The sequence below is a fragment of the Alexandromys fortis genome, unplaced genomic scaffold (genome assembly GCF_014885135.2).
Source record: "Alexandromys fortis isolate MF-2015 unplaced genomic scaffold, M_Fortis_MF-2015_v1.1 scaffold_101, whole genome shotgun sequence".
Lineage (NCBI taxonomy): Eukaryota > Metazoa > Chordata > Mammalia > Rodentia > Cricetidae > Alexandromys > Alexandromys fortis.
In genome coordinates, this window is record NW_026067983.1 from 1,368,408 (window position 1) to 1,390,748 (window position 22,341).

Genomic DNA, 22,341 nt, shown 5'->3' on the forward strand with positions numbered 1-22,341 from the left:
TAAGTCACCTGATCCCAGGCTTTCCAATCTACTCACTATACAAAAGATGTGGGTGTGTCTGTGTGTTGTGTTTGTCTGTGTATGTATGTGTGTGTGTCTATGTGTGTGTCTGCATGCATATGTGTCATGGTGGCTGCCTTCTGAGTTTGCCCGTTCCACTCCACTGCTACCCATTACCCCAGCTTCACCTCACAGATGCTCATAACAAAGCCAGTTAAGTGCTAAGACCTTGGTAGATTGATTACCAGATCTGCAGCTCCCCCAGATCTCCCAGCGAACATGTCAGCCACTGCAGAAATTAGCAGTAAGTAGACTACACACAAAGGAACAGTGTATCTTTAAATTCCACAGCTGAAAAAAGTTTACAAAACTTCCATAACGTCTTCCCACCATAAAGTGTCTTCAGTGGTCTTTTAGTATATATGATAAATTACCTATGACACACTTATCTCAACCACTGATATTTATTTTTCTATTAAACCGTTCAAGTGTTTATTAGTTTGGTGTCTCTGACTGGCTGAACTCTTATTTGCGTCATGGATTATCAAGGACTCACTTTTCCAATGGCCTATCAAAGCTTAATGTCCACTAGCCAGCTGTGTATTATCATAAACTCCAAGTTAATGTTGGTAAGGCTCCTTCATAGCAATACAAACAAACAAACAAAAAACCCACTGTTTCTAAAGGAGGGTGGGTACAACATGCAGCAGCTGAGCCTGGTAACACAGTCCTAAAATCCCCTAAAAAGACTGAGGCAGGAGAATCATGGATCACAAGTTCAAAGCATGCCTCGGACACAGAGAGAGTTCAGCACCAGCCTAGGAAGCTTAGGGAACCTTTCATCAAAACAGGAAGTAAAGGGGGCTGAGGCTCTCTGTAGTTCAGTGGTAAAGCACTTGATTTGTATGCTTGAGGGTCATAGATTCAAACAACAACAACAACAATGTAGCATTTAAATTTTAACAGGTATTATTAAAAGTGTTCAGCTCAAAATTGTCTTTTCCCTCTCCTGATCTGACACTTGACAATGCTTTAATTCCATTTTCTCACTGTTTTCTTTACTTTTTTTTAGGTGCTCATTATTTTAGTTATTTTTGATTTCTAAGCACTTTTCCTATTTAATTTTTTTAAATTTTTTCCTTTTTTATTGATTTTTATTGAGCTCTACATTTTTCTCTGCTCGCCTCCCTGCCTCTCCCTTCCCCTTCAACCAAGGTCATCAAAAGGAAAACAATTTTTAAAAAGCCAGACAGTCAAGAAGATGAGGCAGCAGGATCATTATTTTCACACACACACACACACACACACACACACACACACACACCATCAGGTTATATTGGAAAATCCTGTCTTAAAACAAACAAGGCTGGAGAGATGGCTCAGCATCTAGGCACAATGTGCTGCTCTTCCAGAAGACTGGGGTTCGATTCCCAGCACCCACCTGGAAGCTAACAACTGTCTCTAACTCCAAGATCTGTCACCCTCAAAGACATACGTTTCAATACAAATAAAACAAAAATAAATACATTATTTAAAAACAAAAGCAAAAACACAGAATTAAAACGAAATGGAGACACCATTCTTCAGCAAAAGCAACTTAAGATAACTGGTTGTTCACACCCTTAAAAGATTGGCTTTGGAAACAAGAGACCAATTCTTTCAGAGTCTATGGCCCTGGATCAAGCGAGAGCTGAGGTTCTTGAATCCTGTTGGCTTGTGTGCAACCTGCCCTCTCCCATATGCGCAGTCGATATTACGTCATGCTTTGGCAGAAAGCTGCCAGCTGCGGTAATGTGAAGACTTTCCAAAGCGATGGTCATACGCCTATTATTAACACTAATAATGTTAATATCGTTCATTTATTGGGTACCTGTTACAGAGCAGACATCTTGTAAATAAACAATCATTAATCCTTAAAACAAGCCCTGCAAGGCAGCTATTACCTCACCTGTAAGTGTCTGTGCCAAAGGGTAAGACTGTCTCTGACTGGCCCCACACACCCAGAATATGGCAGATTATGACTATGCAGAGAATTGCATTGCAAGATTTTTTTCCACAGTGTTCTATTAAAAGGAGAAAAGTTGGTCACAGAGGAAATTCCAAGTTCAAGACAAAACCATTGCTAACAGGAATTAGAATGCCAAGACTAGGCAGTGGTGCTGACTGGGTTGTTTTCTCGTTGCTGTTTGTCTTGGTTTTGTCAGCCCGACGCAAGCCAAGGTCAGTTGTAAGAGGTAGCTTCAATTGAGAAAGCACCTTCATCAGACTGACACGTGGACAAGACGGCAGTCCATTTTCCTGACTGACACATCATGTGGGAGGACCCAGGGCAAGGGTCTTGTGTAGGAAAAGAAAGCAGGCTGAGCGAGCCATGGAGAGCTGGATTGTAAGTCATATTCCTCCATGCCCTCTGCTTCAGTTCCGGCATCCAGGTTCCTGCACTGGCTTTCCTCAATGGTCTGTGACCCCAGATATGTAAGCCAAATAAACCTTTTGGTCATGTCTTTGCCAAAGCAATAGAAAACTAACGAACTAAGACAATAGAAAACCAATTAAGACAGCGTTCTAGGCAACCCAAAGAGATCAGGATGTGTGGCTGAGAGAATAGGTCAAATCAATGGCTAGCAAAAGCAGAACTGAACAGAACTCTGTCTCCCTATCCTGAAATAGGAGCAGGAAGGTCACACTAGCCAGAAACTAAGTTCAAATATTGTACAGGAAGATTCTAATGAGATGCTTGAGTAGGAACCATTCATGCATTGGGATTTGTGGAGGGATTAAGCAATTTTGTATACAAAAATATCTTTAACTGAAGAATCAAGTTTTATAGGTAGATTTGGGTGCAGTGGTTGAGTTTCTGTTCACTTTCTGGAACATTCTTCAAATATTTGTATGCCAGGAGCATTGTAGCCCCGACTTGTGAATACCCAGACCCTTTCACTAATCACAGCCTTTCCTTGCAGGGTGGGATAACACAGACTCGTCAGCCAGCACAGCTCTGGATGTCTGAGGAGCCAGGATGACATTGTCTTTTGAAGCTACTTTTTCCTTTATGTGACGTCTATGAGAAATGATAGTGTCACAACCTACCCCAACAGTGGTCTTGAGAGCAAACCGATACAATGTGTACTGAGAAAATGAGTGCACCCTGAAGTGTGCAGCTCCGCCTTCTGAGAACTGGTTACCATAGCAACAAAGCAGCGGTTGCTTTCTGTGATAGATCTCTGTTGGTGCTATACTGTAGTTCTCAATTCAAGAGCTCCTGAAGTTTGTCCCCTGGAATGCTTCTGTCCCTACAAGATGATGCTAGGTGGTTTAGTAAATGTTGATGAAAACCCTTACAAACACCTTTCATTGAAATCACCTAAAAGAAAGCTTGGCTAGGCAAAATTAAACAGACTTTCTTCTTGCAGAACTTCAAAGGGCTTTTGATATGCTAATGTCCAATCCTCTGCAGGCACACCATTATACAGTGATTTCCAGGCTTATCCAGCCGTAGAACCAGTCTCCAGAGGGCAATAATGTCTAGCAAGTACCGTTTAGGGGGCACAGCAATAATAAGCTGTTTTCTTCTGCTTAACTTGCTGAATGAAGCGGAAGCTGTTCAATCTGCACCCCAGAGCTGCAATTCCAGACACAAGGAATGGAGGTACGATAGTAAACACGGAATCCAGCTGGGCTAAGTACTTTCCTAACAACGCTAAAATAAACAGGGCTTCTGGGCAGCAGATACATTAGAGAATACACATCTTTGGCTCCCAGATTTTCAAGTAAAAGCATTAGGCAGGTGAATGCCATTCTGTCTAACGAAATTCACCCACACACGTCATCAGGCCAGTCTCGTGTCTCGCTTCCATATTCTAGAGGCTAGGGCTTTGATGGTTTCTTTTCCTTTCTATTTTAAAGTGAAGGCTCTAAATTTCTTGGTAAATAATTGGAGATTTTAATGAAAGACAGGATAGGAAAACAAATAAGAACTTTTTTGGGAGCCAGATTTCCTGGGTAGAAGCCACGGCCAGTATCTAAAACCGACCAGCTGTTTGGCCCCCGGAAAAGTGAACTTACTTCTCTGGGCTTCAGTTTGCTCCAGTATAAAATAAAACAAAGCTATAAGCACACTCACTATAAAACTTTAGTAACTCAATAACTCAGCAAACTCTAGTTATCGAAATTCCCCTTGCTCATTATCTGAAAGTCAGGAACCAAACTGAATTAAATGTTCATCACTTCCCAATTTTTCTTACCCTATCTGAGTGGTTGATTTGATGGTGAAGGCCTGGTCCACAGTGAGAGCCGGCCATTGCTATTATTCTAGTTCATATGGCATAATCTTTCTCAAATTTATGTTTGACACGGGCTCTTGCCACTGTGACTCAGTTTTAAAAGAAGGGTTATCCTCACGTTTTGCTTGTGTATTCATCTGTTTTTGTAGCAAACTTTCTCTTTTTTGAGAAGAGGTTTCATGTAGCCCAGGCTGGCCTGAAATTCACCATGTGGCAGTCAAGAATGGTCTCCTGCTGGGGTTATAGGCATGCAACACCACACATGCAGTGCTGGAATCGAACCTGGGGCTTTGGGCATGCTAAGCACACACTCCTCACTGAGCTGCATCCTCAGAGGACCATTCTCAAGAAAGAAAAGAACAGGAAACTCTGAGCTGGTTGGCCTCACTTCTGGACATCTTTGCAGAATCCTAATAGTAGTATGTCAGGTAAGGGAGAACTTCTGAACTTTCAGCTTATCCTTCAGAAAAGAAAGAAACACCTACTGTATTGAGCCGGCTGAGAGAAATGAACCTAAAAATGCTCCGTGAATGCAATCTGTGGCACTTAGAAAAGATGCTGTCACTCCACTAGGCACACCTCTTATTCTGCTTGTGGGTTATGGGCTCAAAATCTCAGTCTTCATCTCCAAATTCACACGAGGCTCATGGTCGTCTTTGGATGCAGAGGAAACCAGAGAGTTTCACACTCACTGGTAGGCCCGTGATAGCACAATAGAACATATCAGAAACATTCACTGAAGCAACCAATGCGCAAGAACATCTTCTAGATGCCCAAGAGCTTGAGTTCAGCTGGTCTGGCTGAATCGTGTGTCATGAAACTCACTACCAATGAACTGGATATATGTTAATGGCCGCTTCCTCTCTCACCTACCATGTTGCCGATCCTTATTAAGTCATAGCGAGCCCTTGCTCAATAGCCCTTTGTTTGTAAGTGGCCGTCCGCTTCAGGAGGCTAGGGCTATTGGTAAGTTCTAAAGAGTTTGTGTTTCCTCAAAAGGAAAGACTCACTGAAACCCAGCCTGCTCAGTGATAGTGTATCGGGGCCTGATTCCCGGTGGCAATGCCTGCTTTGTTGGCCGTTCATTCTCCTCTCTCGGAAACTTAAAAACATTATCTGAAAGGTCATGGGTCCTTCCTGTACGGTGGCACTAAAGGTATTTGTGGAGCTTTTAATATTTAGCCAACCCTTTACAAGCTCACTGTTTATTTTCCCCTTAGCAACCCTGTGTGGCTTGTCACCATCACACTCTTTGTGTTACCATCACACTCTTCGGAGAGGAAGAAGCTGAGGCCCCAACATGTACACCAGCGATGAAGGGCCACCACCAATCTGTCCTTGCAGTTTTGGTCAAATGACAAGTCAGCCATTAAGTCGAATAAAGTTTTAATATTTAAACAGAATTGTCCTCCAAACATAATTGACCCTGTGGAAACTTAAAAAAAATGATGGCTCCAAATTAATTAATTAATGTGAATAAGTAATGACTTTGAATCTACCACCAGGACACAATGAAAAACATCCCTATAGTAATACTAAAGTTTTCCTTTGTCTTTCTCCAGTATCCTTCCCCTCTTATTCCTGCTAAAGTCTCATCATTACTCTTTGCTAAATTATGAAAATAATTGGCTGTCATCTTTTCTCACACTAATACGAATTACATAAGTAAATACCACAGTCAACTAAAATCCTTAACTTTTGAAAAATGGAGGACGTCAGTAAGTGAAGACCAGTTCGTATATGACTCATGTAAACTCAAGACCAATTTGGTTTGCTGAAGAAAGGTCGTAAGCCCCGGCTGCCTGGGGTCATCTCAGAATCGTGATCTCCGGCCCACAGAGGAGCTGAATGGTCATTGGTTCGCGTTGACTGCCCCCCCCATCACTACAGTCATTGGCTCTCGTTGACTGAGTCCCTCCCCATCACTACGGTCATTGGCTACTATCATCCTAAGTCTTCTTTTGCCAATGCCCAATTTCTACTTACAATATAATCACTTTCACTTGTAGAGATGAACATCCACCTTAGTGAATTGCATCGCCCTCCCTCTCCCTCCTCCAAATGTCTTTCTGCTGTCCGAGGAGACTCAGTCTACCTTCTCATTAAGGAAACCCCTTCCAGCCTATTCTTCCCCTGCATCCCCACCGCTCCTAACTCTTTCCTGCCACCTTTACGAACTCATTGCGCCAGCAACTGAGTCTCCCCATGCTTCGCTCATAGTAAGCCTACTTAGTTTTTGTTCTTTTCTCCCCTACACACGGCTGCCTTCTCTGTAGCTTTTCTCTCTCGTGGGTAAATGGGAGGTGGAATCATGGGTAATGTAGTGAATGTTTAGAAGAGTAAGTGGGTAAACATTTGAATTATCCTACAAACAGTGCACGGAACCCACTAAGAACTAAAAAAGTTACCTGTTATTTCAACCAGTGGCTTGGCTTCCTGCCCTGGCTGGCCTTTCTCAGTACACAATTTCACAACTGTGACTGGAGAACTGACAATACAAAGCTTTGGCCCACCTAGCTTTTCAATGGACGGAGAGAGCCTATATGTCCTGGAGCGGGGGCAGCCTCTACGCTACTTAGAAATCTTCCAATCTATCTTCCCTTTTATAGAATATTTAAGAACTAGGAATAATTAAAAGCAAGACAATGGTTGCATATTTAAAAACTGTGCTGTCTAGGTATTCAAAATTGAAGTGTATATTCTAATGTCACCTGCATCTATATAGAATTTTTAAGCCTTTCTAGGGCTTTAAAAACTATAACATAGGTCACAAGAGGAATCAAAGTCTTTCATTTCTTAATAACTTATGCTATTATTACAGGCTTGTCCACGTATACCTAACATCTGTAATCTGAGAAAAAGGTGACTCACAGTTCATACCCACACCATGCCCGAGTTTAAATAGGAAACTTGTAGCTGCTATCGAAGTTTGGCTCCGCTTCTATGTAGGAGCATAGGGAGGACAGAGCACAAAAACTTTTGGCCAAAATTTGGGAAACTTATGGGATACTATAGTGTGTATGTCTGTATGTGTGTGTCTGCGTGTGTGTCATGTGTGTGTCTGTTTGTCTGTGTGTGTGTGTCTCTGTGTGTCTGTGTCAGTGTGTCTATGTGTCTGTGTGTATGTGTGTGTTTGTGTCTTTGGGTCTGTGGGTCTTTCTGTCTGTGAATCTGTGGGTCTGTGTGTCTGTCTGTCTATGTGTCTGTGGGTGTGTCTCTGTGTGTGTTTCAAAGAAGCCTTCACAGACTCTGCTTTTACAAGTCAGACAACCACAGATAGAAAATATTTGAAAAAAAAAACTATACTGAGCATGTGCAAACTTTTTTTTTTGCCATTGTTGTATAAACCCCAGTGTAACCACCACCTGCATGGTCACCCAGTGTAACTGCCACCTGCAGAGCCCATGCATGGTCACCCCAGGGTAACCCCCATCTGCAGAGCACATGCATGGTCACCCAGTGTAACCCCCATCTGCAGAGTCCATGAATAATCACACCAGTGTAACCCCCATCTGCAGAGTCCATGAATAATCACACCAGTGTAACCCCCATCTGCAGAGTCCATACACAGTAACCACAGTATAACCACCAGTTGCAGTTCCATGCATAGTATTAAGTATTACGAGGTACCTAAAAATGACTTAGAGTCAAAGGGAGTTTACACACAGGTCACATTCAAAGATTATATGATTCTTTGTAAGAGACTTAAGCACTCCCATGCTGTGGGACAATGGTCTTGTACTTTGTAAAGATTTGTCACTTTTATTTTAATAAAATGCTGATTGGCCATTAGCCAGGTAAGAAGTATAGACAGGGTGACCAGTCAGGAAGTAGAGGTAGGGTGACCAGAACAGGAGAATTCTGGGAAAAGAAAAGGCTGAATCTGCAGCAGTCACCCAGATGCAGAGGAAGCAAGATGACATGCCTTGCTGATAAAGGTACCAAGTCACATGGCTAACACAAACAAGAATTATGGGTTAAGATGTAAGATACGAGTTAATAAGAAGCCTGAGCTAATAGACCAACCGGTTTATAATTAATGTAGATCTCTGTGTGTTTCTTTGGGACTGAATAGCTACAGGACCAGGAGGGACAGAAACCTGTGTCAACACTCCCAGATTTGGGTGTTGGTATGGGTTCCAAAACCATCTCTGGAGGATACTGATAAATGACTGTATATTTGCAAATTAAGGATGCCCAAACCATTTTTAGAGAATCTCAGACAATACTGTCAAAAAGAGGTAAGCTAGGTAGCTCAACTCCTACATAGAATAGTTCCTTCTCTATGAGTTTAACACTGTGGATTTCCTGTGAAAAAATTTCTTCTGAGCATTAGGCAAATATCTGGAAGCTATTGGTATGGGTTTCATGCACCATTCTTAAGAAACTGTAAATGTTCATTTAGATGTTCTTCTGAAACACTTAGCACATTATCCACTACTTCATGTGCCCATAAGAAAGATGAGCTAAGGAGAAAGGCAATGTAGCAAGAGGGTCCTTGGCTAACAGCCAAGCTCGAAATCAGGCGCAGAAACTTTTATCACACTGCCCAGCAGGGCACTGGTGTCTCTGCTGCACGAAACCCTGGCTTCTCCACCACTGTGTACTGTCCTTCCAAACCGGGAGCAGAAGCTCTTTTCCCAGGGTGCTGTCCAAGGGTGCTTTGTCACAGTAGGGGAAAGAGCAAGGAAGACAGTGCCCGTGTCTGGAGCTCACTCTTTAGTGAAGCAATGAAGACAGTACCTATGCCTGGAACTCACTCTTTAGAGAAGTTTAGTGATGCTTTGTGCCCATCCTCCCCTCCCCTCTCTTGTATATTAAGTTCCCTGATATGTCAATCATCTTTATAACTTCCTGAGGTACCTAGCACAGTGCCACACTTAATGGCAAAAATAATCTTCTGTGTGCCAGGAATCAAATTAAGTTTGCATCTTAAATGAAGTGTATCTTCAAGCATCTTAGATACACAATGTGGGTGACTATCATAAATCAGTCAGCCATGTTTTGTACAAGAACTAGCTTTTCAGATGGCCCAGGGGCTTCCCAGGTGGATGTTGTAGGTGTGTGATTGGGATGCAGGACAGGTTCCAAGAATGCTGTAGAGTCCTGCTGGGGTACAGAACAGGCTACAAGGATGATACAGGGATGTTGCAGATATAGGACAGGCTCTGAAAATGCTTCCGGGGTGCTGCAGGGATACAGGACAGAAGCCGAGGATTCTGCAGGGGTGTTTACTGGGATACAGGAAATACTAGGTTTGCTATAGAACAAGATGGGACAGGTTTAAAGGAAAAATTTTCTAGGCTCTGTCACTCCCAGAGGTAACACTGGGTACACCTACCTATGGTCATGCTCTACCCCTTCAGTTCTAAGTACTAGTTTATCCAAATACTACAGCACTGTTGCCCAGGTGTTCAAGAGCGTGGAGATTCCAATGTGTGTTTTCTGTTAGACAGGGGCATTTAAAGCCATTCCAGTTCTCTGGTTGTGCTCCTGCTCTCCTGGTTTCCAGCTATATGGCTTCAACCCAGTGCCCAGCTCCATGGACATCCATTGCTGCTTCTTGGTGCTCCTTCCTCTGCCCTTCTGACAACCTCTTCTTTTACATGAATCCTTCCCAAAGCACTCAGAATTATAGACACAGGGACTCACAACCAGACATGGAGAGAATGAGAGACCTTGGAACACTCAACCTTGGAACACCTCCATCAAATCCCTCCACTCAGAGCTCAGGGAGCCCACCCCCAAGAGGCAGAAAGAAGATAAAAGCCAGAAGGGATGGAGGACACCAAGAAAGCTGGCCCTCTAAATCAGCATTAGCAAAGCTCCATGAACTCACAGAAACTGAGGATGCCCAGAGCACACACCGGTCTGCACCAGTTCACAGCATATATACTCCGGCTTCCAGCCTCGTGTTTTTATGGGATTCCTGAGGGTGAGAGTGAGTAGGTCTCTGATTCTTGTGTCTTCTCTTGGGCTCTTTTCCCTCTGTTGTATTGTCTGACCAACTTCGATGTGGTAGTTTTAGTTTTATCTAACTATATTTTATTTTGTGATGTTTTTGAAAATAAAATTAGAAAATAAATTACAGATGCTTTCCACCCATGACATCGCCCCCACCCCGACTCACTTGTCTTTCTCTGCCTTGCTTGTCTCCCCCACAAGCCATTATAAGCCCGTTTCACCGTCCTTCTCTCTTCCTGAGATGAACGTTCTGTAAGGCCGTGGACTTTACAGCTTCTTCATGGCCGAATGCCCTATGACTAGGAAAGTACCTGAAACAGCAGGCACCCTAACCGCTTTGTGAGGGAGTGAGATTCCCCTCACCTTACCAAATATTCATCGCCAGCAATACAGAAGCATTAGGTATACCATACCCACATATTCATGCACACACATTGGGTGCTGTAATGGGCATATTTAAAAAAATGCCAAGTTTCAGACAATGAGTTTTTCTGAAATCAAGATAAGACATCCTGAGCTATATAACTTACCATCTGCATCACTGGCCTTTCTCTTCCTCAATGTTTACAGTAGTGCAAACATATCATGAATGTTATCATGTCTCATTTCAAGGGAAACACATAAAAGCAGGAAACTAACACAGGAAGAACGGGGTGCTGTTGCATTCCACCCACCCTGGACCAAGCCTCTGCCTTGGCACCCATCTGCCGCTCTACAGCTTTGACATCACCACCTGACTTGCTCAGGCTTTCCCACTGCCCCCCCACCCCGCTTATCTACTCCCCACCTAGTCTTCCTTTCCAAGGCCGCTGTGAGCAAAGACCAGGCAGGGCTGTCCCCACCAAGACTCCAAACAAAGCCACTCCCATGTCACCATGGAAATAATCACTCCTCAGACAGCACTCACTCTTCCTGCCATCTATCTGCTTCTTCCCTGGAAGGGAACAAATAGTTAAGGCAATGGCATCGGGAGTTGCTCTCACACAAATCAATTCAGGCAGCTGTGTTTATGATCTGATCTACTCCAACGGACAGTTCCAGAAACTACTCAGAACTGTCAATGAAGGACAAGGGGTTTGCTCGAAAGGAGAGACGACGGCCTAAATACAGACCCAACACCATCCCTCACCAGTCCCAACTCCCATCCTGTCCAAATCAAGAGCAAGGGAGTTAGCATGATTCTGGCGGATGTAAAGACATTAAAATTAACTTCATCTCTACTGAAATTCTGTATGAGAGACGGAGTCTGGAAAATACCACCTACTGGCCAAGAAACATGTCCTTTGTAGAAACTTGTAAATGCAATAAATATGCAGTAAGATATATTCTTATGAAAGGTCAGAAAAGTTTTCAGTCTGTCCTTGGTGCACATATAAAAACGGTTCTTCCAGGTCCTTCCTAATGGGGAATCTCCTACAGAAACTGGCAAATAAATTGCTATGGGCCAGAGATACCATTCAGATATCTGCCTGGGACTAGAACAAAGGCTCTGTACAGGGCTGTGATGTGGTTCAGTGGTAGAGCTCTTGCCTTGGGTGCATGAGGTATCGGTTCAATCCCCACTACTGCTAAAAAAGAAATGCCCAAAGGCCCTCTAGAAACTTGTCTGCAACCCCACATACTGCACTCCCACAGAAGATAATCCTCTAGATGAGCTCGCAGACAAAAAGCATAGCATGCTGCATGAAATGTGTCTACCATGGAAAGCAAAACAGCAAAGGCAATGAGCTTCTTAAGCAGTACTACTACTAACAAATAATTCACGAAGGAAACATTTATAAGGAACAGCTCCTTGTAAAAAAGATTCTAATAGGCAGGTGGATTGAGAACAAATCCAATAAAACGTCTAGAAGTGAAAACTAAATTTTAAATATGTTGAAGTAAACAGGGGTCTGGGTGGGAAGTGGAAAATAATCCTGAGACACCAGGAGGACATTTTTCATCTAATGAAAGGGAACCCTGGGATATTAGAAGGACAACATCCTGCCCAGATTCTGTCAATGGCAAGGTGCAAGAGTTCTCTCCAGAGTTCCTGGGCAGTGTGCTCACAGACGACCAGCCTGGGGGGCTGCTTAAATAGCTCCTTCCTCACAAGGCAGCCAGCTTCCAGACAAACTTCCAAGACATGCTGTCTATCTGAGATGCTGCAGGCAAAGATGGTCAAGGGGTCTCATTAGGTCACGGTAGCTGTTGGAAGCCCCGTCTTATTTCTTTTCCTTTTGAATTAAGCGCTGAGTTCATGACCGATCCTGGAACTTCTCTCTTGTACTCCCTGGAACTGCTCTCTTGCACTTCCGGTGTCAAGACAGACAGAGCATTGTACTTCTGTGCCCTTGTCGCTGCTGCTGAACTGCGGTTGGAAATGATTACAAAACACCTCAGACTCAGCCAGCACCCAGAATGTTGGCAGAAATTGCCCCTGTGGACACTCTTTCAAAGTGATAGCTTCCTCTTTCTGGGCTTGATAAATCTTTGCGGCATTGTTGCCTAGTCTGAAATGTTCCTGCATGGTACCTTGCGAAAGGGAGGCAGCTACAAATCAGAGCCTCAGAATGGCATGCACAGCTCCCGGGGAAAGGCTCCTTCTCCAAAACTGTGCCCTCGTTTTGGTCTTTAGTCTCCCTGAAACTTGTGGTGTTTCGAAGTAACAAGATGTGACAGCGTGTACTATTGTTCTTGTATCATGTTCAGTAAGGATTCGTCCTGAAGTTTGCTCTGTCTTGGATCACGCTTGCCTGAGTAAATATTAACTGACTTTAGACATGGCTACCAGTTTGTTCTGTCTCAGAACATGTAGTCAGTCTACAAAGGGCAGCGGTCTTGCCAAAGTGCAGTTGCAAGTACTGTTCAAAAGGTTTAGGAAGGGCACAGCACACACCGCAAAACACGGGTTCTACTTTCGCTTCTAACCACAATTCTTTAGATGAAGAAATTCTCCCTTGAAATTCATACCTTGATTTAGAAATTGTTTCATCCGCTCTCCATGCTATGGTTATGGTTAATTTTCTATGTGACTTCAATGGGCAAATGCTTGTGAAGAAATTTATGTTAAACAACGGTGAAAAAATAGTACTGAAAGGCCCTGAGCAGGGCAGCCGAGCTGCAAAACAAAGAGAATGCTCTCATTCAAAAAACCAATCCCCACAGGATTGTGTGTGTGTGTGTGTGTGTGTGTAAGAGAGAGAGAGAGAGAGTGGTTGTTAAACATCTGCCTACCATGCGCGAGGTCCTAGGTTCCATCCCCAGCAGTAGCACAAACACAGAAATCACGGCTTCAGTTCTTCCATATCTGTTTTATGTTTGTCTGAAGCCTGGGTCTTACGGTGCAGCCCAAGCCAGCCCAGAAGTTACAGTTGTCTTGCCTTACTGTCACAAGCATGGAAATAGCTATAGATTTTGAGGATAATCTGAAACATTGGATACTTGCTTTCAGAAATCCTCAGCAGCTTTCACAGTTTAATTTCCTTTCCCTGTCACCTGGAAGTCATTAGGCCCAGTTTCCTAAAGAAATCTGAGTGCAGACTTTAAACATTGAGAACCTGGGATGACAAAGAAAACAGAGTACAGATAGACGATGGAATTCTACACAGCCATAGGAAAACTGAAATCGTGATTTTTAGGTAAACTGATGCAACTGGAGGTCATTACATTAAGCAAAATAAGGCAGACTCAGGAAGATGAATACTACGAATGTTTTCTCTTACACACAGAATCTAAATTTAAAGCTTTGCATATATGCATATATATGCATGCACACACACATAGCACAGATGTGTGTTCTTACATGTGTATGGTTGTCAGTCATGGAGTTAGGGATCATGAGAGGCAAAGATGAGATCTAACAGGATGTAGGAAGCAGAGAAAGTACTGAAGTACATGTAACAGGGAAGTAGATAAAAATCTGTGTATTTGTTTAGAATATTAAAATCAAATCTCCTGCTAATAGTTTGTTGATTAAAATAACAGAAATCATGTTGCTAGTGCTCATTCTTTTATTTTTAAAAGAGCTCAATTATTTCATATGGAAAATTTTTATAGAAAATCTACATTTTGTGCCGTTGAAGTAATCAGTTATATTGGGTGGTCTTAGAAAGCTATCAAATTCGACAAATTTTTTAGCATTTACAGTAATTAGTAGAATTACTTGCCTTTCATCTGGCAACACAACGTAAGATGGGAACAATGGAAAACTGACGTTAACTGTAATGAAGAGCCACTTCTAAAATGACGTCCTAAATGTCCCTGGTGAAGACTCCTTTTCCTCCATCATGACATCCTAAATGTCCCTGGTGGAGACTCCTTTTCCTCCATCATGACGTCCTAAATGTCCCTGGTGGAGACTCCTTTTCCTCCATCATGACATCCTAAATGTCCCTGGTGGAGACTCCTTTTCCTCCATCATGCAGTCTAGAGGACACTTCTAAAATGACGTCCTAAATGTCCCTGGTTCAGACTCCTTTTCCTCCATCATGACATCCTAAATGTCCCCTGGTGGAGACTCTTTTTCCTCCATCATGCAGTCTAGAGGACAAGGGTAATAAGCAAATGGAACCTTTTCCTATACAGTGAACAGAAAGCTCAGGCTTGAAATGATGACGAGGTCTTAAAGAAAGTAAATGTGAGAAGTTCTGTTTGCTTTCTGGGCTGGCCAACTGCTGAGGACAGAGCAAGGCTATTACAGGGTGACTCACGGAAACAGGCAAACAGGAGCACGCTGAGAAACACAGACGTGTTACTCTTTCATTGGTATTCAACATCGGGGATAAAATACAAAACTTGGACAGAAAAAGAGTTCTGAAAGGATCAACTTGTGAATAAAGGAGTATATTTCTTTTAAAATTAATTTAACTGATACATAAAAATCACACACATACACACATATATGGTACCTACCATGTGATGTTTTGGGTATATGCATACAATCAGATTGAATATCTATCTTAAGTATTTATTACTTATGACAGCAACATTCAAAATTCTTTCTTCTAGTTTTTTTGATACACTTACCAGTGGGGTCACTATAGATCGCTGAGCACACCAGACCTAATTGCACCCTGTTATACTGGTTCAGTAGGTAAAGGTGCTTGTGGTCAAGTCTGAGGACCCACATAGTGGGAAGAGAAAAGAGATTCCCATAAGCTGTGCTATTAGCTCCACAAGCATACCACAGCATGAGCACACACATGCACATGCACGCACGCACACACGGTAAAATATTAATTTTTAAAAAGCAGCTAATACCTATTACCCATTGGTCAACCTTGCGATTTTTGTTGTTGTTATCGCTAGCCATTTAATCCAAAAGTCATCCAAGCTCAATTTTTTTAAGCTAGTTCTCTCACTTGCAGAATCAGCAGAGATAAACATATCAGAAAAACAGAATCAGAGGTAAACATGAATACATGCCATGCAAACAAATTTAGGGTCTTGGGTTGCTGAAAAGTTAGTTTGATCTTCTAAGAAATATGCACACAGATATTGAGGTCTTAAAAAATTACTTATACCCGTTTCACAGACAACAAAAAATACTTCCACGCATGGCATGGTGTTACACACCTTTACCACCTTGGGAAGTAGATGCAACAGGGATAAGTAATTCAAGGTCACCCTGTGCTACATGGTAAGTTTGACATTAGCATGGGTTACATAAGACCCTGTCTCAAAAAGAAGAAAAAAAAAAGACTTCAAACCACAAATATATACTACATAACATTTCGTATGTTATATTTGTCCAGGTAGCATTGATATATGATATACCTGTCATTTCCATACTATGTTGGTATTCGTTTACCAATATTTGATGGTACATGGCATTTTACTATACGGGGCTGGAAGATAATACAGAAAACATCAGTCATAACCACAAAACAATCTCATGATACTAGATAGGAAAATTATGACATCTTTTAAAGAAGCAAGGTGGATGGATGGATGGATGGATGGATGGACGGACGGACAGACAGGCAGACAAATGGATAGATAGGTGGGAAACCTCATAAAACTAAAGTCAAAGCAGGGCTACAACGCAGGCAGTACTGGTCTTCCCACAGTCCCTGACAGCAGCTCTGCTTGTTCAGCGCCCCACCCTAAGGAGTGTATTTGTCTGCTAACAATGTCAACTCCAGGGCAGACTCCAACTGCTAAGGACACGTTGCCTTAATGTGCACTGTGCTACCTCTCATATGCAGCCAAGGTCATTAATAGACCCAGATTCAAACCTGCTGGGCTTCATTAGGAGCACAGCACTCTGGTGGGAATTCCAAGCATCTGCTGGGATGCTTTCAAATTCTAAAAGATACTACCTGTCTGTCTTATAAATGCTCAGAGACTTGGGAAGCAGTGAGAAGAGGGTCCCTTCCAGCTCAGGACAAGGCGTAAAAGTTCTGGGATAGCCAAGAATAAATATTAGATTATCCTATAAGTCAAGAGAAGAGAACTGAGTGTCAAACTCTAACGTTGTGGCCTCCCTGAGAACTTCAACATGAGAACAAGAGTTGCTAACCTGGGAACCACGGACATGGCAGGAATCCCGGACTGGATTCAGAAAGGGACAGAACCCAGTGGGATAATTGTTAAACCATCTTTCTACAAAAATAAGGACAGTTCTCCTAACAAGTCTACAGATTTCAGGCCAGCAAGGTGGAGTGTTCGGGTAAATGTGTTTGCTGCCAAGTCTAAAAACCTGAGTTTGACCCTTGGAATGCACATGGTGGAAAGAGAACAGACTCTTCTGACCTCCAAGGTCATGTCGTAATACACGCTTCTGCACACATACCACAATGCATAAATAGCTTAAGTTTACATATTTGATCAAGACTATATTATTTATTGTTGAAATCATGGTACTTTTCGGAAAGAAAGTCGATGTTCTCGTGTCTGGCATTGAGCTACCCATCCCTGCATCTCACCGGTTCCTGCTCTGTGCCTCTCCAGTCCTTTGAAGCTGGGACTTGGAGCCATAGCACATTCTGTGGTCTTTCTGTCCCATTCCTATAATGGTGCTCTGGAAATAGCCCCTTTCTCTGCCCCTCGAGTGAGGGGTCACTGCCACAGTTTAACGCCGGACCTCCTGTTCCACATTCAGCCACAAGAAACTCATCTGGTTGTGTGACATGAATGTCAGCCACTGACTGTCATTATCCCAAATCATAACAGTGCGTGGAGCAGTATATTACTGGGGGTCAAGAAGAAGGTCACGTCCAAATCAAGGAACCTTGACTCAACCCAGAAGTAACCCTGTCCTCTCTAGATTGTCACAGGTGTGAAAGGGATGGTGGGTGACATTGCATCTGTAAATCGGGTGTCCTACTAAGCTTTGAAAACATTGCAGTAACTTCAACGCATCTACAGTCCTGGCATTGAAAGGTGGCTGGATGGACTGAAAGAAACATGGGGTTTCTCAGCAGCAGCGACAGGGAGTTGTGGATCCTCTCTCCACTTGTTAGCTATGCCTTTGGCCTACTTGTGACTCATTATCTGATTAACTTTATTTTTAGGAAAATTATGAAGTCTAGCGAAGTCGTTACTGTGGCAAATAATTACGTGTTGAACATTTAAGCCTTGAGACACGCCTCAACCCTAAAGTCGCTGAGAGTCTACATGGGAAGCTCTTGGATTAAGAGAGCTCTTGCTGCTTTTCCAGCGGTTCCAAGTTCAGTTCCCAGCACCCACATCTGGCGGCTCATGACTGGCTGGCTGTATCTCTGGTTCCAAGAGATCCAATACTCTCTTCCAGCGTCTGAAAACACCCACACATTCACACACACTCAACCAACCAACAACAGCAATACTGGTAGTAACACAATAATACTAGTAGTAACACAATAATGCTAGTAGTAACACAATAATACTAGTAATTATGTTTAAAGTAATTAAGATTCTTGAGTCCTGGAGCTGACAGTCTGGAGGCGAATTATACATTATTTATTAATAAATAATATATTGATTACCTACTGTATGCTATTGACTTTATTTCTTTTCATAAACATGTCTTTATTTCATTGTATTTGTATGGATGCTTTTCTTGTGTGTATGACTGTGTCCCACGTATGTGCCTGGTGCCAATGGAGGCTGGAAGAGGACGTTGGATCTCCTGGAACTGAAATTGCAGATGGTCGGGAGCTGCCGTGTGCAGCAAATGCTGTTAAAGTCTGAGCCATGCGTGCAGCACCAAATTTATCTCTTTACAACCTTTTCATATCCTATAAAGTATGACCTGCTAGCGCATTTCCCAGACCGGATGGTCAAAGCACAGAGATTCCATCATGCCCCTCGGTTACCAAGGTGTGCGATGCCATCCAGCTAGGTCTGAACTCCAATCAAATCACACTGACAGCTTGCTTTTCAACCACCACACAATTCCTCGTGAAGGGAAGTCTGAATAATATAGCAATATGAACAAATATAATATAGTAAAAGGTCTCACTCAGGCAAACAGCCCTAAGACATCTTTCTGTCTGAGCTACTCAGATGGACTCTTTCCAGCCAGACTCATCCAGTAAATATCCCATGCAAATTTTCACCACCATTTCATAGACAAATCTTGGTCTTTACCACTAATTTGAGCATCCTGATAGAAGACTTTACATCCTCTGAGAGGTAATTGCTGAAGTCTGCACCACTTCCTGGTCCTTCTTCATGCCCGTCTTATGTGGATGGTTAATATTTTGTGTGGTTCTGTCCTTTTCCTTCAGTCAGATTAATTCTTAGTAGCTGAAGGCAGGGGCAATATCATGAGCTTCCATTTTCTCTCCCCAAGACATGCTGGTGGAATCCCCTGAATTTCAACTATCTACGCCTGTTCCTGTCTAACTCCCTAACAGACCATAACTTCTCCACTTATATATTTTAATGTCTAGCATAGAATTTGCTGCTTAGTATCATTGACTCTACGATGAAGGCTAAAACGTAGGCTGGGATGATGGGTTAGTGGATCAGACGTTGGTCACACAAGCCTAACACTTGAGTTTCCAGAACCTGCACAGAAGCTGAGGCTGTTCCACAGATGCCTGTAATCCAGATCATCTAAAACCAGACGGGGGTAGAGGCAGGGGGATTCCCTAGTTTATTCAGCCATGAACAAGACAGGCCTTACTTCAAATAAAGTAGAGGGGGAGGAGGCCTCTCCACAAGCCTTGACACACACATACAATAAATAACAAATGAAACAATACACTAGACAATAATGGCTGCTTGTTATGTGCTTCCAGATTTTATCCAAAATAAGAAATAACTTACTCAGAAATACGATTGTGGGTGAGGAATATGACCTTTTCCCTCACCAACTGCAGCCTCGGGAAAGTGGACCCTTGCCTGGGTAGCACAGTAGGGTTGACCCTACTGACTGGGGTGTGGATGCAACAGGTTGACAGGGGAGAGATGCCCCTCATGGCCCAGAACCAGGGTTATGAGATGTGCCACCCCATCTGTGATCTGCTGGAGCATGTGAAGGCGCCAGTCCTGGAACCAAAGCTGCAGGACCCTGACACGGGGTAGAACAAGATATCCAGGAGGAGTCCCAGTGGGGCCCAGCAGCAAGAGCGTAGGATAGCATAGCAGAAACCAGAGACCTCAAACAAGGTCAAAGATTCTTGGCAGTGAACACTTGCACGTAAAGAAATATGGATAAAGGGGTTTGCTGCATGGCTCGCTGTCCCACACTAGAGCTTCCAGATGAGACCAAGTTTTCCTTTTTTCTTCTTTTTTATCTCTTAAATTTCATTTTTTTTATTTTATTTTGGGGTGCGGTTGCAAGGGCAGAAGGGGGATATGAAAGGATGGGGAAATGAATGGGATCAGGTTACATGATAAGACACAAAGAATAAGTGAAAAGAAAGTTTAAAAATTATAAAGTCCTTTCTTGAAAAAAAGAGAAAGATATGGTTTATAAAAGTCTTTAAACTGACAGCACAAACATTTCAGACATAAGCACCCTCATTGCGGTAGCCCTAAGCATCATTGTTATCAACCGTAGTTCTACATATTTGGAATCATCAAGTACTACTCATAGAAATCCTGATATCACTCAGTTATTATCAAAACTATGTACGAAGTGATAGCTTACTTTTACAACGTCAGGCGATGACAAAGGGTGGCCACACAACTATGCCTTAGCATAAAAGAACAACCCTCCCCTGCCCATCTCAAAGCTACCATAGACATTTGCTGCACTTCGGGATGGCTGCCCCAAGGATGCCACAGGGTATACAGGATGTCATAATAATCACTTCCTCCTTCCTGTACCATCGCTGCCACAGCAAACAGAGGTTCTTTACTAGCATGAGATTAGCCACTGTTAGAGAATTTTATCAAATCTGAGATGCCTTTAACTGTCAAGGGATTTGACCTAGATGTGTCTCAGAAGAATCCATGTGTTGAAGTCCTCAGAACCTCAGAAAGTGACTGTACATAGAGGGGTCTTAGAGAGGAGTTAGGCTAAGCTCTCACGGTGTGGTTCTGCAGAGGAACACTCGCTTGGGCGAGGTTCTCAGTTTGAGCCTAAGTACCACAGTAAGTAAATAAAGTACTAACAATTGACTTGAAACAGGTCATTAGACTGGGTTCAGATCAAATATGACTGAAAATTAGGTCACAGATGGGGACAGAGGGAAGACCGGGTACAGGCACATGAAGATTTCGTCTACAGGATAAGGACAGAAGTCTTAGAAGACCCTAACCCTACTGACACACCAACGGTGACAGGGAGTCTCTAGAACCGTGAGAATCTCTGGTGCATCAGCCTCCAGGGCTGGACGGTTCCTGTGGAGGCAATCCTAAGAGTCCAACATGCCAAGTCCCTTCTCCTCCCTAGTCCACTCTCCACTCACCTTGTGTATGTCACTCAGATGGGTGTGCTCCCCCACTGCAGACACACAGAGTGTAATTCCAGAGGCGTTCAGTGCCGTCTCTGACATCAACAACCAGTGAGCGGAAGCAGGGTGCTGACTGCAACTCGCTGCTCAATCCCATCCACCTTCCAATTTCCAGGATGATGGAATCGACAAGCCCTGGCTTTGCTCCGAGCTGTGCCCACAACTGGTGACAGGGCCTCCAGAAAGCCCTTGCTTGCTTGCTTGCTTGCTTGCTTGGTGTCTTCATTGTAAAATCTGTAACATGGAGGTGTGAACTGAACTAAGGGCTAAGTAGTAAGAGCCTGCGTGAGAGCAATTCTAGTCTCAAGGCTATAGCGCAAATCAGTTTTTTAAATCAAACTTTAAAAAATGGTCTATGTAGACTTTTGTAAAAATCAGAGGCAAAGACAATTATTTTGAGAGTGGCTAGCCCACAGAATCCAAGCCTCTGCTGAAATATTTTTAGGCATGGGAAAGTTAATTCATTTCAACAATTACTCTGCAGACAGTTCATCCCGGCTCTTTCCCGCTGAAGATCCCTCTGTTCTGAGGTTTTAAAGAATTGTATGTGGATTTGTGAGCGAAGCTCAGAACTGAATTTTTCTAAGAGAAGACTTGAATTCCAGTTTTTAATTTCTCGGTAATTAGATATTCAAAGAGGGGGTGAACTCTGGACATTTGTATGAAAAAATGAGGTAAGTGGTTTCCTGTTTGTCTGCCTAACCGAAAAGTTTACCACTAAATAAAAAAAATATCTCTGGAGTATCTTTAAACTCCTTGGAGGAAACATTGCATGCACACACACACACACACACACACACACACACACACACACACTCATCAGCAGGTCAATTAGCTCACAGTGTTAACCTATCCTTTTCTCTTCAATAACCTCTTAAAATCTGAGCTAGTCCATGGGTAGATGATTTGTGTTTCTTTCACCTGTAGTTAAAGCATTCTTTGAAAGAGGCAGGTACACTGTGGAAAATAGTCTGTGTGGTAACCGAGTACGGCCAGCTCTTTGTAAGCAGGGTTGGAATTGTGAATCATCATTTTTAAGCTCAATAAATGCCGTCTGCCCAAGAGGGAGGAAATGAATATCTATAAACCCCAACTTCCATCCAATCACATACAGACAAATCAACCTTCAGACAAATCAGACGTCTTCATTTAGTGCTTACCTGGACTTGGCACACTGCCCAGCTTCTCCAAAACTACTGATAATAATACTTTCACTAACAGTA